We start from the raw sequence: 17289 nt of genomic DNA on the forward strand, positions 1-17289 counted from the left end.
TGGCTGTCGCTCAGGAGTCCCTGCCGACGTCGGAGAAGTAGTGCGAGTGCCTGGCTTCGACGTACGGGGGGCTAGTGGACTGGAGGTGAGCTGGCTGTCGCCCAGGAGCCCCTGCCCACCTCGGAGAGGAAGAGCGGGTGCCCAACCTCGACGTACGGGGGGCTAGTGGACTGGTGTTGGGCTGGGTGTCGCTCAACAGCCCCTGCCCACCTCGGAGAGGAAGAGCGGGTGCCTAACCTCGACGTACGGGGCCCTGTAGGACTGGTGTTGGGCTGTGTCCCGCTCAGGAGCCCCTGCCCACCTCGGAGAGGAAGAGCGGGTGCCCAACCTCGACGTACGGGGGGCTAGTGGACTGGTGTTGGGCTGTGTCCCGCTCAGGAGCCGCTGCCGACGTCGGAGAAGTAGTGCGAGTGTCTGGCTTCGACGTACGGCGGGCTAGTGGACTGGAGGTGGGCTGGCTGTCGCTCAGGAGCCCCTGCCCACCTCGGAGAGGAAGAGCGGGTGCCCAACCTCGACGTACGGGGGGCTAGTGGACTGGTGTTGGGCTGGCTGTCGCTCAGGAGCCCCTGAAAACGTCGGAGAAGTAGTGCGAGTGCCTGGCTTCGACGAACGGGGGGCTAGTGGACTGGAGGTGGGCTGGCTGTCGCTCAAGAGCCGCTGCCGACGTCGGAGAAGTAGTTCGAGTGACTGGCTTCGACGTACGGGGGGCTAGTGGACAGGAGGTGAGCTGGCTGTCGCCCAGGAGCCCCTGCCGACGTCGGAGAAGTAGTGCGAGTGCCTGGCTTCGACGTACGGGGGGGCTAGTGGACTGGAGGTGAGCTGGCTGTCGCTCAGGAGTCCCTGCCGACGTCGGAGAAGTAGTGCGAGTGCCTGGCTTCGACGTACGGGGGGCTAGTGGACTGGAGGTGAGCTGGCTGTCGCCCAGGAGCCCCTGCCCACCTCGGAGAGGAAGAGCGGGTGCCCAACCTCGACGTACGGGGGGCTAGTGGACTGGTGTTGGGCTGGGTGTCGCTCAACAGCCCCTGCCCACCTCGGAGAGGAAGAGCGGGTGCCTAACCTCGACGTACGGGGGGCTAGTGGACTGGTGTTGGGCTGGCTGTCGCTCAGGAGCCCCTGCCGACGTCGGAGAAGTAGTGCGAGTGACTGGCTTCGACGTACGGGGGGCTAGCGGACTGGAGGTGGGCTGGCTGTCGCTCAAGAGCCGCTGCCGACGTCGGAGAAGTAGTTCGAGTGCCTGGCTTCGACGTACGGGGGGCTAGTGGACTGGAGGTGGGCTGGGTGTCGCCCAGGAGCCCCTGCCCACCTCGGAGAAGTAGTGCGAGTGCCTGGCTTCGACGTACGCGGGGCTAGTGGACTGGAGGTGGGCTGGGTGTCGCCCAGGAGCCCCTGCCCACCTCGGAGAGGAAGAGCGGGTGCCCAACCTCGACGTACGGGGGGCTAGTGGACTGGAGGTGGGCTGGGTGTCGCTCAAGAGCACCTGAAAACGTCGGAGTGGAAGGGCGGGTGCCTAACCTCGACGTACGGGGCCCTGGCCGACTGGAGGCGGGATGGCTGTCGCTCAGGAGCCCCTGCCGACATCGGAGAGGAAGAGCGGGTGCCTGGTCTCGACATACGGGGCCCTGGCCGACTGGAGGAGGGCTGGCTGTCGCTCAAGAGCCACCGCCCACGTCGGAGAGGAACAGCGGGTGCCTAACCTCGACGTACGGGGCCCTGTAGGACTGGTGTTGGGCTGTGTCCCGCTCAGGAGCCCCTGCCCACCTCGGAGAGGAAGAGCGGGTGCCCAACCTCGACGTACGGGGGGCTAGTGGACTGGTGTTGGGCTGTGTCCCGCTCAGGAGCCGCTGCCGACGTCGGAGAAGTAGTGCGAGTGTCTGGCTTCGACGTACGGCGGGCTAGTGGACTGGAGGTGGGCTGGCTGTCGCTCAGGAGCCCCTGCCCACCTCGGAGAGGAAGAGCGGGTGCCCAACCTCGACGTACGGGGGGCTAGTGGACTGGTGTTGGGCTGGCTGTCGCTCAGGAGCCCCTGAAAACGTCGGAGAAGTAGTGCGAGTGCCTGGCTTCGACGAACGGGGGGCTAGTGGACTGGAGGTGGGCTGGCTGTCGCTCAAGAGCCGCTGCCGACGTCGGAGAAGTAGTTCGAGTGACTGGCTTCGACGTACGGGGGGCTAGTGGACAGGAGGTGAGCTGGCTGTCGCCCAGGAGCCCCTGCCGACGTCGGAGAAGTAGTGCGAGTGCCTGGCTTCGACGTACGGGGGGGCTAGTGGACTGGAGGTGAGCTGGCTGTCGCTCAGGAGTCCCTGCCGACGTCGGAGAAGTAGTGCGAGTGCCTGGCTTCGACGTACGGGGGGCTAGTGGACTGGAGGTGAGCTGGCTGTCGCCCAGGAGCCCCTGCCCACCTCGGAGAGGAAGAGCGGGTGCCCAACCTCGACGTACGGGGGGCTAGTGGACTGGTGTTGGGCTGGGTGTCGCTCAACAGCCCCTGCCCACCTCGGAGAGGAAGAGCGGGTGCCTAACCTCGACGTACGGGGGGCTAGTGGACTGGTGTTGGGCTGGCTGTCGCTCAGGAGCCCCTGCCGACGTCGGAGAAGTAGTGCGAGTGACTGGCTTCGACGTACGGCGGGCTAGTGGACTGGAGGTGGGCTGGCTGTCGCTCAGGAGCCCCTGCCCACCTCGGAGAGGAAGAGCGGGTGCCCAACCTCGACGTACGGGGGGCTAGTGGACTGGTGTTGGGCTGGCTGTCGCTCAGGAGCCCCTGAAAACGTCGGAGAAGTAGTGCGAGTGCCTGGCTTCGACGAACGGGGGGCTAGTGGACTGGAGGTGGGCTGGCTGTCGCTCAAGAGCCGCTGCCGACGTCGGAGAAGTAGTTCGAGTGACTGGCTTCGACGTACGGGGGGCTAGTGGACAGGAGGTGAGCTGGCTGTCGCCCAGGAGCCCCTGCCGACGTCGGAGAAGTAGTGCGAGTGCCTGGCTTCGACGTACGGGGGGGCTAGTGGACTGGAGGTGAGCTGGCTGTCGCTCAGGAGTCCCTGCCGACGTCGGAGAAGTAGTGCGAGTGCCTGGCTTCGACGTACGGGGGGCTAGTGGACTGGAGGTGAGCTGGCTGTCGCCCAGGAGCCCCTGCCCACCTCGGAGAGGAAGAGCGGGTGCCCAACCTCGACGTACGGGGGGCTAGTGGACTGGTGTTGGGCTGGGTGTCGCTCAACAGCCCCTGCCCACCTCGGAGAGGAAGAGCGGGTGCCTAACCTCGACGTACGGGGCCCTGTAGGACTGGTGTTGGGCTGTGTCCCGCTCAGGAGCCCCTGCCCACCTCGGAGAGGAAGAGCGGGTGCCCAACCTCGACGTACGGGGGGCTAGTGGACTGGTGTTGGGCTGTGTCCCGCTCAGGAGCCGCTGCCGACGTCGGAGAAGTAGTGCGAGTGTCTGGCTTCGACGTACGGCGGGCTAGTGGACTGGAGGTGGGCTGGCTGTCGCTCAGGAGCCCCTGCCCACCTCGGAGAGGAAGAGCGGGTGCCCAACCTCGACGTACGGGGGGCTAGTGGACTGGTGTTGGGCTGGCTGTCGCTCAGGAGCCCCTGAAAACGTCGGAGAAGTAGTGCGAGTGCCTGGCTTCGACGAACGGGGGGCTAGTGGACTGGAGGTGGGCTGGCTGTCGCTCAAGAGCCGCTGCCGACGTCGGAGAAGTAGTTCGAGTGACTGGCTTCGACGTACGGGGGGCTAGTGGACAGGAGGTGAGCTGGCTGTCGCCCAGGAGCCCCTGCCGACGTCGGAGAAGTAGTGCGAGTGCCTGGCTTCGACGTACGGGGGGGCTAGTGGACTGGAGGTGAGCTGGCTGTCGCTCAGGAGTCCCTGCCGACGTCGGAGAAGTAGTGCGAGTGCCTGGCTTCGACGTACGGGGGGCTAGTGGACTGGAGGTGAGCTGGCTGTCGCCCAGGAGCCCCTGCCCACCTCGGAGAGGAAGAGCGGGTGCCCAACCTCGACGTACGGGGGGCTAGTGGACTGGTGTTGGGCTGGGTGTCGCTCAACAGCCCCTGCCCACCTCGGAGAGGAAGAGCGGGTGCCTAACCTCGACGTACGGGGGGCTAGTGGACTGGTGTTGGGCTGGCTGTCGCTCAGGAGCCCCTGCCGACGTCGGAGAAGTAGTGCGAGTGACTGGCTTCGACGTACGGGGGGCTAGCGGACTGGAGGTGGGCTGGCTGTCGCTCAAGAGCCGCTGCCGACGTCGGAGAAGTAGTTCGAGTGCCTGGCTTCGACGTACGGGGGGCTAGTGGACTGGAGGTGGGCTGGGTGTCGCCCAGGAGCCCCTGCCCACCTCGGAGAAGTAGTGCGAGTGCCTGGCTTCGACGTACGCGGGGCTAGTGGACTGGAGGTGGGCTGGGTGTCGCCCAGGAGCCCCTGCCCACCTCGGAGAGGAAGAGCGGGTGCCCAACCTCGACGTACGGGGGGCTAGTGGACTGGAGGTGGGCTGGGTGTCGCTCAAGAGCACCTGAAAACGTCGGAGTGGAAGGGCGGGTGCCTAACCTCGACGTACGGGGCCCTGGCCGACTGGAGGCGGGATGGCTGTCGCTCAGGAGCCCCTGCCGACATCGGAGAGGAAGAGCGGGTGCCTGGTCTCGACATACGGGGCCCTGGCCGACTGGAGGAGGGCTGGCTGTCGCTCAAGAGCCACCGCCCACGTCGGAGAGGAACAGCGGGTGCCTAACCTCGACGTACGGGGCCCTGTAGGACTGGTGTTGGGCTGTGTCCCGCTCAGGAGCCCCTGCCCACCTCGGAGAGGAAGAGCGGGTGCCCAACCTCGACGTACGGGGGGCTAGTGGACTGGTGTTGGGCTGTGTCCCGCTCAGGAGCCGCTGCCGACGTCGGAGAAGTAGTGCGAGTGTCTGGCTTCGACGTACGGCGGGCTAGTGGACTGGAGGTGGGCTGGCTGTCGCTCAGGAGCCCCTGCCCACCTCGGAGAGGAAGAGCGGGTGCCCAACCTCGACGTACGGGGGGCTAGTGGACTGGTGTTGGGCTGGCTGTCGCTCAGGAGCCCCTGAAAACGTCGGAGAAGTAGTGCGAGTGCCTGGCTTCGACGAACGGGGGGCTAGTGGACTGGAGGTGGGCTGGCTGTCGCTCAAGAGCCGCTGCCGACGTCGGAGAAGTAGTTCGAGTGACTGGCTTCGACGTACGGGGGGCTAGTGGACAGGAGGTGAGCTGGCTGTCGCCCAGGAGCCCCTGCCGACGTCGGAGAAGTAGTGCGAGTGCCTGGCTTCGACGTACGGGGGGGCTAGTGGACTGGAGGTGAGCTGGCTGTCGCTCAGGAGTCCCTGCCGACGTCGGAGAAGTAGTGCGAGTGCCTGGCTTCGACGTACGGGGGGCTAGTGGACTGGAGGTGAGCTGGCTGTCGCCCAGGAGCCCCTGCCCACCTCGGAGAGGAAGAGCGGGTGCCCAACCTCGACGTACGGGGGGCTAGTGGACTGGTGTTGGGCTGGGTGTCGCTCAACAGCCCCTGCCCACCTCGGAGAGGAAGAGCGGGTGCCTAACCTCGACGTACGGGGGGCTAGTGGACTGGTGTTGGGCTGGCTGTCGCTCAGGAGCCCCTGCCGACGTCGGAGAAGTAGTGCGAGTGACTGGCTTCGACGTACGGGGGGCTAGCGGACTGGAGGTGGGCTGGCTGTCGCTCAAGAGCCGCTGCCGACGTCGGAGAAGTAGTTCGAGTGCCTGGCTTCGACGTACGGGGGGCTAGTGGACTGGAGGTGGGCTGGGTGTCGCCCAGGAGCCCCTGCCCACCTCGGAGAAGTAGTGCGAGTGCCTGGCTTCGACGTACGCGGGGCTAGTGGACTGGAGGTGGGCTGGGTGTCGCCCAGGAGCCCCTGCCCACCTCGGAGAGGAAGAGCGGGTGCCCAACCTCGACGTACGGGGGGCTAGTGGACTGGAGGTGGGCTGGGTGTCGCTCAAGAGCACCTGAAAACGTCGGAGTGGAAGGGCGGGTGCCTAACCTCGACGTACGGGGCCCTGGCCGACTGGAGGCGGGATGGCTGTCGCTCAGGAGCCCCTGCCGACATCGGAGAGGAAGAGCGGGTGCCTGGTCTCGACATACGGGGCCCTGGCCGACTGGAGGAGGGCTGGCTGTCGCTCAAGAGCCACCGCCCACGTCGGAGAGGAACAGCGGGTGCCTAACCTCGACGTACGGGGCCCTGTAGGACTGGTGTTGGGCTGTGTCCCGCTCAGGAGCCCCTGCCCACCTCGGAGAGGAAGAGCGGGTGCCCAACCTCGACGTACGGGGGGCTAGTGGACTGGTGTTGGGCTGTGTCCCGCTCAGGAGCCGCTGCCGACGTCGGAGAAGTAGTGCGAGTGTCTGGCTTCGACGTACGGCGGGCTAGTGGACTGGAGGTGGGCTGGCTGTCGCTCAGGAGCCCCTGCCCACCTCGGAGAGGAAGAGCGGGTGCCCAACCTCGACGTACGGGGGGCTAGTGGACTGGTGTTGGGCTGGCTGTCGCTCAGGAGCCCCTGAAAACGTCGGAGAAGTAGTGCGAGTGCCTGGCTTCGACGAACGGGGGGCTAGTGGACTGGAGGTGGGCTGGCTGTCGCTCAAGAGCCGCTGCCGACGTCGGAGAAGTAGTTCGAGTGACTGGCTTCGACGTACGGGGGGCTAGTGGACAGGAGGTGAGCTGGCTGTCGCCCAGGAGCCCCTGCCGACGTCGGAGAAGTAGTGCGAGTGCCTGGCTTCGACGTACGGGGGGGCTAGTGGACTGGAGGTGAGCTGGCTGTCGCTCAGGAGTCCCTGCCGACGTCGGAGAAGTAGTGCGAGTGCCTGGCTTCGACGTACGGGGGGCTAGTGGACTGGAGGTGAGCTGGCTGTCGCCCAGGAGCCCCTGCCCACCTCGGAGAGGAAGAGCGGGTGCCCAACCTCGACGTACGGGGGGCTAGTGGACTGGTGTTGGGCTGGGTGTCGCTCAACAGCCCCTGCCCACCTCGGAGAGGAAGAGCGGGTGCCTAACCTCGACGTACGGGGGGCTAGTGGACTGGTGTTGGGCTGGCTGTCGCTCAGGAGCCCCTGCCGACGTCGGAGAAGTAGTGCGAGTGACTGGCTTCGACGTACGGCGGGCTAGTGGACTGGAGGTGGGCTGGCTGTCGCTCAGGAGCCCCTGCCCACCTCGGAGAGGAAGAGCGGGTGCCCAACCTCGACGTACGGGGGGCTAGTGGACTGGTGTTGGGCTGGCTGTCGCTCAGGAGCCCCTGAAAACGTCGGAGAAGTAGTGCGAGTGCCTGGCTTCGACGAACGGGGGGCTAGTGGACTGGAGGTGGGCTGGCTGTCGCTCAAGAGCCGCTGCCGACGTCGGAGAAGTAGTTCGAGTGACTGGCTTCGACGTACGGGGGGCTAGTGGACAGGAGGTGAGCTGGCTGTCGCCCAGGAGCCCCTGCCGACGTCGGAGAAGTAGTGCGAGTGCCTGGCTTCGACGTACGGGGGGGCTAGTGGACTGGAGGTGAGCTGGCTGTCGCTCAGGAGTCCCTGCCGACGTCGGAGAAGTAGTGCGAGTGCCTGGCTTCGACGTACGGGGGGCTAGTGGACTGGAGGTGAGCTGGCTGTCGCCCAGGAGCCCCTGCCCACCTCGGAGAGGAAGAGCGGGTGCCCAACCTCGACGTACGGGGGGCTAGTGGACTGGTGTTGGGCTGGGTGTCGCTCAACAGCCCCTGCCCACCTCGGAGAGGAAGAGCGGGTGCCTAACCTCGACGTACGGGGCCCTGTAGGACTGGTGTTGGGCTGTGTCCCGCTCAGGAGCCCCTGCCCACCTCGGAGAGGAAGAGCGGGTGCCCAACCTCGACGTACGGGGGGCTAGTGGACTGGTGTTGGGCTGTGTCCCGCTCAGGAGCCGCTGCCGACGTCGGAGAAGTAGTGCGAGTGTCTGGCTTCGACGTACGGCGGGCTAGTGGACTGGAGGTGGGCTGGCTGTCGCTCAGGAGCCCCTGCCCACCTCGGAGAGGAAGAGCGGGTGCCCAACCTCGACGTACGGGGGGCTAGTGGACTGGTGTTGGGCTGGCTGTCGCTCAGGAGCCCCTGAAAACGTCGGAGAAGTAGTGCGAGTGCCTGGCTTCGACGAACGGGGGGCTAGTGGACTGGAGGTGGGCTGGCTGTCGCTCAAGAGCCGCTGCCGACGTCGGAGAAGTAGTTCGAGTGACTGGCTTCGACGTACGGGGGGCTAGTGGACAGGAGGTGAGCTGGCTGTCGCCCAGGAGCCCCTGCCGACGTCGGAGAAGTAGTGCGAGTGCCTGGCTTCGACGTACGGGGGGGCTAGTGGACTGGAGGTGAGCTGGCTGTCGCTCAGGAGTCCCTGCCGACGTCGGAGAAGTAGTGCGAGTGCCTGGCTTCGACGTACGGGGGGCTAGTGGACTGGAGGTGAGCTGGCTGTCGCCCAGGAGCCCCTGCCCACCTCGGAGAGGAAGAGCGGGTGCCCAACCTCGACGTACGGGGGGCTAGTGGACTGGTGTTGGGCTGGGTGTCGCTCAACAGCCCCTGCCCACCTCGGAGAGGAAGAGCGGGTGCCTAACCTCGACGTACGGGGGGCTAGTGGACTGGTGTTGGGCTGGCTGTCGCTCAGGAGCCCCTGCCGACGTCGGAGAAGTAGTGCGAGTGACTGGCTTCGACGTACGGGGGGCTAGCGGACTGGAGGTGGGCTGGCTGTCGCTCAAGAGCCGCTGCCGACGTCGGAGAAGTAGTTCGAGTGCCTGGCTTCGACGTACGGGGGGCTAGTGGACTGGAGGTGGGCTGGGTGTCGCCCAGGAGCCCCTGCCCACCTCGGAGAAGTAGTGCGAGTGCCTGGCTTCGACGTACGCGGGGCTAGTGGACTGGAGGTGGGCTGGGTGTCGCCCAGGAGCCCCTGCCCACCTCGGAGAGGAAGAGCGGGTGCCCAACCTCGACGTACGGGGGGCTAGTGGACTGGAGGTGGGCTGGGTGTCGCTCAAGAGCACCTGAAAACGTCGGAGTGGAAGGGCGGGTGCCTAACCTCGACGTACGGGGCCCTGGCCGACTGGAGGCGGGATGGCTGTCGCTCAGGAGCCCCTGCCGACATCGGAGAGGAAGAGCGGGTGCCTGGTCTCGACATACGGGGCCCTGGCCGACTGGAGGAGGGCTGGCTGTCGCTCAAGAGCCACCGCCCACGTCGGAGAGGAACAGCGGGTGCCTAACCTCGACGTACGGGGCCCTGTAGGACTGGTGTTGGGCTGTGTCCCGCTCAGGAGCCCCTGCCCACCTCGGAGAGGAAGAGCGGGTGCCCAACCTCGACGTACGGGGGGCTAGTGGACTGGTGTTGGGCTGTGTCCCGCTCAGGAGCCGCTGCCGACGTCGGAGAAGTAGTGCGAGTGTCTGGCTTCGACGTACGGCGGGCTAGTGGACTGGAGGTGGGCTGGCTGTCGCTCAGGAGCCCCTGCCCACCTCGGAGAGGAAGAGCGGGTGCCCAACCTCGACGTACGGGGGGCTAGTGGACTGGTGTTGGGCTGGCTGTCGCTCAGGAGCCCCTGAAAACGTCGGAGAAGTAGTGCGAGTGCCTGGCTTCGACGAACGGGGGGCTAGTGGACTGGAGGTGGGCTGGCTGTCGCTCAAGAGCCGCTGCCGACGTCGGAGAAGTAGTTCGAGTGACTGGCTTCGACGTACGGGGGGCTAGTGGACAGGAGGTGAGCTGGCTGTCGCCCAGGAGCCCCTGCCGACGTCGGAGAAGTAGTGCGAGTGCCTGGCTTCGACGTACGGGGGGGCTAGTGGACTGGAGGTGAGCTGGCTGTCGCTCAGGAGTCCCTGCCGACGTCGGAGAAGTAGTGCGAGTGCCTGGCTTCGACGTACGGGGGGCTAGTGGACTGGAGGTGAGCTGGCTGTCGCCCAGGAGCCCCTGCCCACCTCGGAGAGGAAGAGCGGGTGCCCAACCTCGACGTACGGGGGGCTAGTGGACTGGTGTTGGGCTGGGTGTCGCTCAACAGCCCCTGCCCACCTCGGAGAGGAAGAGCGGGTGCCTAACCTCGACGTACGGGGGGCTAGTGGACTGGTGTTGGGCTGGCTGTCGCTCAGGAGCCCCTGCCGACGTCGGAGAAGTAGTGCGAGTGACTGGCTTCGACGTACGGGGGGCTAGCGGACTGGAGGTGGGCTGGCTGTCGCTCAAGAGCCGCTGCCGACGTCGGAGAAGTAGTTCGAGTGCCTGGCTTCGACGTACGGGGGGCTAGTGGACTGGAGGTGGGCTGGGTGTCGCCCAGGAGCCCCTGCCCACCTCGGAGAAGTAGTGCGAGTGCCTGGCTTCGACGTACGCGGGGCTAGTGGACTGGAGGTGGGCTGGGTGTCGCCCAGGAGCCCCTGCCCACCTCGGAGAGGAAGAGCGGGTGCCCAACCTCGACGTACGGGGGGCTAGTGGACTGGAGGTGGGCTGGGTGTCGCTCAAGAGCACCTGAAAACGTCGGAGTGGAAGGGCGGGTGCCTAACCTCGACGTACGGGGCCCTGGCCGACTGGAGGCGGGATGGCTGTCGCTCAGGAGCCCCTGCCGACATCGGAGAGGAAGAGCGGGTGCCTGGTCTCGACATACGGGGCCCTGGCCGACTGGAGGAGGGCTGGCTGTCGCTCAAGAGCCACCGCCCACGTCGGAGAGGAACAGCGGGTGCCTAACCTCGACGTACGGGGCCCTGTAGGACTGGTGTTGGGCTGTGTCCCGCTCAGGAGCCCCTGCCCACCTCGGAGAGGAAGAGCGGGTGCCCAACCTCGACGTACGGGGGGCTAGTGGACTGGTGTTGGGCTGTGTCCCGCTCAGGAGCCGCTGCCGACGTCGGAGAAGTAGTGCGAGTGTCTGGCTTCGACGTACGGCGGGCTAGTGGACTGGAGGTGGGCTGGCTGTCGCTCAGGAGCCCCTGCCCACCTCGGAGAGGAAGAGCGGGTGCCCAACCTCGACGTACGGGGGGCTAGTGGACTGGTGTTGGGCTGGCTGTCGCTCAGGAGCCCCTGAAAACGTCGGAGAAGTAGTGCGAGTGCCTGGCTTCGACGAACGGGGGGCTAGTGGACTGGAGGTGGGCTGGCTGTCGCTCAAGAGCCGCTGCCGACGTCGGAGAAGTAGTTCGAGTGACTGGCTTCGACGTACGGGGGGCTAGTGGACAGGAGGTGAGCTGGCTGTCGCCCAGGAGCCCCTGCCGACGTCGGAGAAGTAGTGCGAGTGCCTGGCTTCGACGTACGGGGGGGCTAGTGGACTGGAGGTGAGCTGGCTGTCGCTCAGGAGTCCCTGCCGACGTCGGAGAAGTAGTGCGAGTGCCTGGCTTCGACGTACGGGGGGCTAGTGGACTGGAGGTGAGCTGGCTGTCGCCCAGGAGCCCCTGCCCACCTCGGAGAGGAAGAGCGGGTGCCCAACCTCGACGTACGGGGGGCTAGTGGACTGGTGTTGGGCTGGGTGTCGCTCAACAGCCCCTGCCCACCTCGGAGAGGAAGAGCGGGTGCCTAACCTCGACGTACGGGGGGCTAGTGGACTGGTGTTGGGCTGGCTGTCGCTCAGGAGCCCCTGCCGACGTCGGAGAAGTAGTGCGAGTGACTGGCTTCGACGTACGGCGGGCTAGTGGACTGGAGGTGGGCTGGCTGTCGCTCAGGAGCCCCTGCCCACCTCGGAGAGGAAGAGCGGGTGCCCAACCTCGACGTACGGGGGGCTAGTGGACTGGTGTTGGGCTGGCTGTCGCTCAGGAGCCCCTGAAAACGTCGGAGAAGTAGTGCGAGTGCCTGGCTTCGACGAACGGGGGGCTAGTGGACTGGAGGTGGGCTGGCTGTCGCTCAAGAGCCGCTGCCGACGTCGGAGAAGTAGTTCGAGTTGCCTGGCTTCGACGTACGCGGGGCTAGTGGACTGGAGGTGGGCTGGGTGTCGCCCAGGAGCCCCTGCCCACCTCGGAGAGGAAGAGCGGGTGCCCAACCTCGACGTACGGGGGGCTAGTGGACTGGAGGTGGGCTGGGTGTCGCTCAAGAGCACCTGAAAACGTCGGAGTGGAAGGGCGGGTGCCTAACCTCGACGTACGGGGCCCTGGCCGACTGGAGGCGGGATGGCTGTCGCTCAGGAGCCCCTGCCGACATCGGAGAGGAAGAGCGGGTGCCTGGTCTCGACATACGGGGCCCTGGCCGACTGGAGGAGGGCTGGCTGTCGCTCAAGAGCCACCGCCCACGTCGGAGAGGAACAGCGGGTGCCTAACCTCGACGTACGGGGCCCTGTAGGACTGGTGTTGGGCTGTGTCCCGCTCAGGAGCCCCTGCCCACCTCGGAGAGGAAGAGCGGGTGCCCAACCTCGACGTACGGGGGGCTAGTGGACTGGTGTTGGGCTGTGTCCCGCTCAGGAGCCGCTGCCGACGTCGGAGAAGTAGTGCGAGTGTCTGGCTTCGACGTACGGCGGGCTAGTGGACTGGAGGTGGGCTGGCTGTCGCTCAGGAGCCCCTGCCCACCTCGGAGAGGAAGAGCGGGTGCCCAACCTCGACGTACGGGGGGCTAGTGGACTGGTGTTGGGCTGGCTGTCGCTCAGGAGCCCCTGAAAACGTCGGAGAAGTAGTGCGAGTGCCTGGCTTCGACGAACGGGGGGCTAGTGGACTGGAGGTGGGCTGGCTGTCGCTCAAGAGCCGCTGCCGACGTCGGAGAAGTAGTTCGAGTGACTGGCTTCGACGTACGGGGGGCTAGTGGACAGGAGGTGAGCTGGCTGTCGCCCAGGAGCCCCTGCCGACGTCGGAGAAGTAGTGCGAGTGCCTGGCTTCGACGTACGGGGGGGCTAGTGGACTGGAGGTGAGCTGGCTGTCGCTCAGGAGTCCCTGCCGACGTCGGAGAAGTAGTGCGAGTGCCTGGCTTCGACGTACGGGGGGCTAGTGGACTGGAGGTGAGCTGGCTGTCGCCCAGGAGCCCCTGCCCACCTCGGAGAGGAAGAGCGGGTGCCCAACCTCGACGTACGGGGGGCTAGTGGACTGGTGTTGGGCTGGGTGTCGCTCAACAGCCCCTGCCCACCTCGGAGAGGAAGAGCGGGTGCCTAACCTCGACGTACGGGGGGCTAGTGGACTGGTGTTGGGCTGGCTGTCGCTCAGGAGCCCCTGCCGACGTCGGAGAAGTAGTGCGAGTGACTGGCTTCGACGTACGGGGGGCTAGCGGACTGGAGGTGGGCTGGCTGTCGCTCAAGAGCCGCTGCCGACGTCGGAGAAGTAGTTCGAGTGCCTGGCTTCGACGTACGGGGGGCTAGTGGACTGGAGGTGGGCTGGGTGTCGCCCAGGAGCCCCTGCCCACCTCGGAGAAGTAGTGCGAGTGCCTGGCTTCGACGTACGCGGGGCTAGTGGACTGGAGGTGGGCTGGGTGTCGCCCAGGAGCCCCTGCCCACCTCGGAGAGGAAGAGCGGGTGCCCAACCTCGACGTACGGGGGGCTAGTGGACTGGAGGTGGGCTGGGTGTCGCTCAAGAGCACCTGAAAACGTCGGAGTGGAAGGGCGGGTGCCTAACCTCGACGTACGGGGCCCTGGCCGACTGGAGGCGGGATGGCTGTCGCTCAGGAGCCCCTGCCGACATCGGAGAGGAAGAGCGGGTGCCTGGTCTCGACATACGGGGCCCTGGCCGACTGGAGGAGGGCTGGCTGTCGCTCAAGAGCCACCGCCCACGTCGGAGAGGAACAGCGGGTGCCTAACCTCGACGTACGGGGCCCTGTAGGACTGGTGTTGGGCTGTGTCCCGCTCAGGAGCCCCTGCCCACCTCGGAGAGGAAGAGCGGGTGCCCAACCTCGACGTACGGGGGGCTAGTGGACTGGTGTTGGGCTGTGTCCCGCTCAGGAGCCGCTGCCGACGTCGGAGAAGTAGTGCGAGTGTCTGGCTTCGACGTACGGCGGGCTAGTGGACTGGAGGTGGGCTGGCTGTCGCTCAGGAGCCCCTGCCCACCTCGGAGAGGAAGAGCGGGTGCCCAACCTCGACGTACGGGGGGCTAGTGGACTGGTGTTGGGCTGGCTGTCGCTCAGGAGCCCCTGAAAACGTCGGAGAAGTAGTGCGAGTGCCTGGCTTCGACGAACGGGGGGCTAGTGGACTGGAGGTGGGCTGGCTGTCGCTCAAGAGCCGCTGCCGACGTCGGAGAAGTAGTTCGAGTGACTGGCTTCGACGTACGGGGGGCTAGTGGACAGGAGGTGAGCTGGCTGTCGCCCAGGAGCCCCTGCCGACGTCGGAGAAGTAGTGCGAGTGCCTGGCTTCGACGTACGGGGGGGCTAGTGGACTGGAGGTGAGCTGGCTGTCGCTCAGGAGTCCCTGCCGACGTCGGAGAAGTAGTGCGAGTGCCTGGCTTCGACGTACGGGGGGCTAGTGGACTGGAGGTGAGCTGGCTGTCGCCCAGGAGCCCCTGCCCACCTCGGAGAGGAAGAGCGGGTGCCCAACCTCGACGTACGGGGGGCTAGTGGACTGGTGTTGGGCTGGGTGTCGCTCAACAGCCCCTGCCCACCTCGGAGAGGAAGAGCGGGTGCCTAACCTCGACGTACGGGGGGCTAGTGGACTGGTGTTGGGCTGGCTGTCGCTCAGGAGCCCCTGCCGACGTCGGAGAAGTAGTGCGAGTGACTGGCTTCGACGTACGGGGGGCTAGCGGACTGGAGGTGGGCTGGCTGTCGCTCAAGAGCCGCTGCCGACGTCGGAGAAGTAGTTCGAGTGCCTGGCTTCGACGTACGGGGGGCTAGTGGACTGGAGGTGGGCTGGGTGTCGCCCAGGAGCCCCTGCCCACCTCGGAGAAGTAGTGCGAGTGCCTGGCTTCGACGTACGCGGGGCTAGTGGACTGGAGGTGGGCTGGGTGTCGCCCAGGAGCCCCTGCCCACCTCGGAGAGGAAGAGCGGGTGCCCAACCTCGACGTACGGGGGGCTAGTGGACTGGAGGTGGGCTGGGTGTCGCTCAAGAGCACCTGAAAACGTCGGAGTGGAAGGGCGGGTGCCTAACCTCGACGTACGGGGCCCTGGCCGACTGGAGGCGGGATGGCTGTCGCTCAGGAGCCCCTGCCGACATCGGAGAGGAAGAGCGGGTGCCTGGTCTCGACCTACGGCGGCCTGGCCGTCTTGTGTTTGGCTGGCTGTCGCTCGAGAGCCCCTGCCAACCCCGGGGTTGACGAGCAGGTGCCTGGCGTCGACCTACGGGTGGCTGTCGGACTGGAGGTGGGCTGGCTGTCGCTCAAAAGCCCCTGGAAACGTCGGAGAGGAAGAGCGGCTGCCCGGTCTGGAGGTACGGGACCCTGGCCCACTGCTGTTGGGCTGTGACCCGCTCAACAGCCCCTGCCCGCCTCGGAGTGTAATGGCGGCTGCCTGCCCTCGAGGTACGGTGCCCTGGCCGTCTGGAGTTGGCCAGGGTGTCGATGCCGAGTCGGAGAGGTAGAGCGAGTGCCTGGCCTCGACCTACGGGGGCCTGGCCGTCTGCTGTTTGGCTGTGTGCCGCTCACGAGCCCCTGCCGACGTCTGAAGTGAAGAGCGGGTGCCTGGTCTCGACCTACGGCGGCCTGGCCCTCTGGTGTTTGGCTGGCTGTCGCTCAAATGCCCCTGAAAAGGTCAAGGAGGTAGAGCGGGTGCCTGGCCTCTACCTACGCCTGGCTGTCGGACTGGAGGTGGGCAGGCTGCCGCCCAGGAGCCCCTGCCCACCTCGGAGAGGAAGAGCGGGTGCCTAACCTCGACGTACGGGGGGCTAGTGGACTGGAGGTGAGCTGGCTGTCGCTCAGGAGCCGCTGCCAACCTCGGACTGGAAGAGCGAGTGCCTGGCCTCGACCTACGGGGCCCTGGCCGACTGGTGTTGGGCTGGCTGTCGTTCAGGAGCCGCTGCCAACGTCGGAGAAGTAGTTCGAGTGACTGGCTTCGACGTACGGGGGGCTAGCGGACTGGAGGTGGGCTGTGTGTCGCTCAAGAGCCCCTGCCGACGTCTGAAGTGAAGAGCGGGTGCCTGGTCTCGACCTACGGGGGGCTAGAAGACTGGAGGTGAGCTGGCTGTCGCTCAGGAGCCCCTGCAAACGTCGGAGAGGACGAGCAGGTGCCTGGCGTCGACCTACGGCTGGCTGTCGGACTGGAGGTGGGCAGGCTGCCGCTCAGGAGCCCCTGCCCACCTCGGAGAGGTAGAGCGAGTGGCTGGCCTCGACATACGGGGCCCTGGCCCACTGCTGTTGGGCTGTGTCTTCCTCAAAAGCCCCTGCCCACCTCGGAGAGGATGAGCGAGTGGCTGGCCTCGACATACGGGGGCCTGGCCCTCTGGTGTTTGGCTGGCTGTCGCTCGAGAGCCCCTGACGACGTCTGAAGTGAAGAGCGGCTGCCTGCCCTTCGACATACGCGGCCCTGGCCGTCTGGAGTTGGCCAGGGTGTCGATGCCGAGTCGGAGAGGTAGAGCGAGTGCCTGGCCTCGACCTACGGGGGCCTGGCCGACCGCTGTTGGGCTGGCCGTCGCTCAACAGCCCCTGCCGACATCTGAAGTGAAGAGCGGGTGCCTGCCTTCGACCTACGGTGCCCTGGCCGTCTGCTGTTGGGCTGGTGTCTACCTCAAAAGCCCCTGCCCACCTCGGAGTTGAACAGCGGGTGCCTAACCTCCGAGTACGGGGGGCCGCCGGACTGCTGTTGGCCTTGCTGTCGCTCAGGAGCCGCTGCCCACCTCGGAGAGGTTTTGCGAGTGCCTGGCTTCGACGTACGGGGGGGTAGTGGACTGGTGTTGGGCTGGCTGTCGCTCAGGAGCCGCTGCCAACGTCGGAGAAGAGGTGCGAGTGCCTGGCTTCGACGTACGGGGGGCTAGTGGACTGGTGTTGGGCTGTGTCTCGCTCAAAAGCCCCTGCCCTCCTCTGAGTTCGGGTGCGGGTACCTACCTTCGACGTACGGGGCCCTGGCCGTCTGCTGTTGGGCTGTGTCTTTCTCAAAAGCCCCTGCCCACCTCGGAGGGGATGAGCGAGTGGCTGGCCTCGACATACGGGGCCCTGGCCCTCTGCTGTTGGGCTGGCTGTCGCTCGAGAGCCCCTGCCGGCATCTGAAGTGAAGAGCGAGTGCCTGCCCTTCGACATACGCGGCCCTGGCCGTCTGCTGTCTTGCTGTGTCTTTCTCAAAAGCCCCTGCCCACCTCGGAGGCGATGAGCGAGTGGCTGGCCTCGACATACGGGGCCCTGGCCGTCTGCTGTTGGGCTGTGTCTCCCTCAAAAGCCCCTGCCCACCTCTGAGTTCGAGTGCGGGTGCCTGCCTTCGACATAGGGGGCCCTGGCCGTCTGCTGTTGGGCTGTGGCTCCCTCAAAAGCCTCTGCCCACCTCTGAGTTCGAGTGCGGGTGCCTGCCTTCGGAGTACGGGGCACTGGCCCTCTGCTGTTGGGCTGTGTCA

Source organism: Lytechinus pictus, unplaced genomic scaffold (assembly GCF_037042905.1).
Source record: "Lytechinus pictus isolate F3 Inbred unplaced genomic scaffold, Lp3.0 scaffold_137, whole genome shotgun sequence".
In the NCBI taxonomy this organism is placed as follows: domain Eukaryota; kingdom Metazoa; phylum Echinodermata; class Echinoidea; order Temnopleuroida; family Toxopneustidae; genus Lytechinus; species Lytechinus pictus.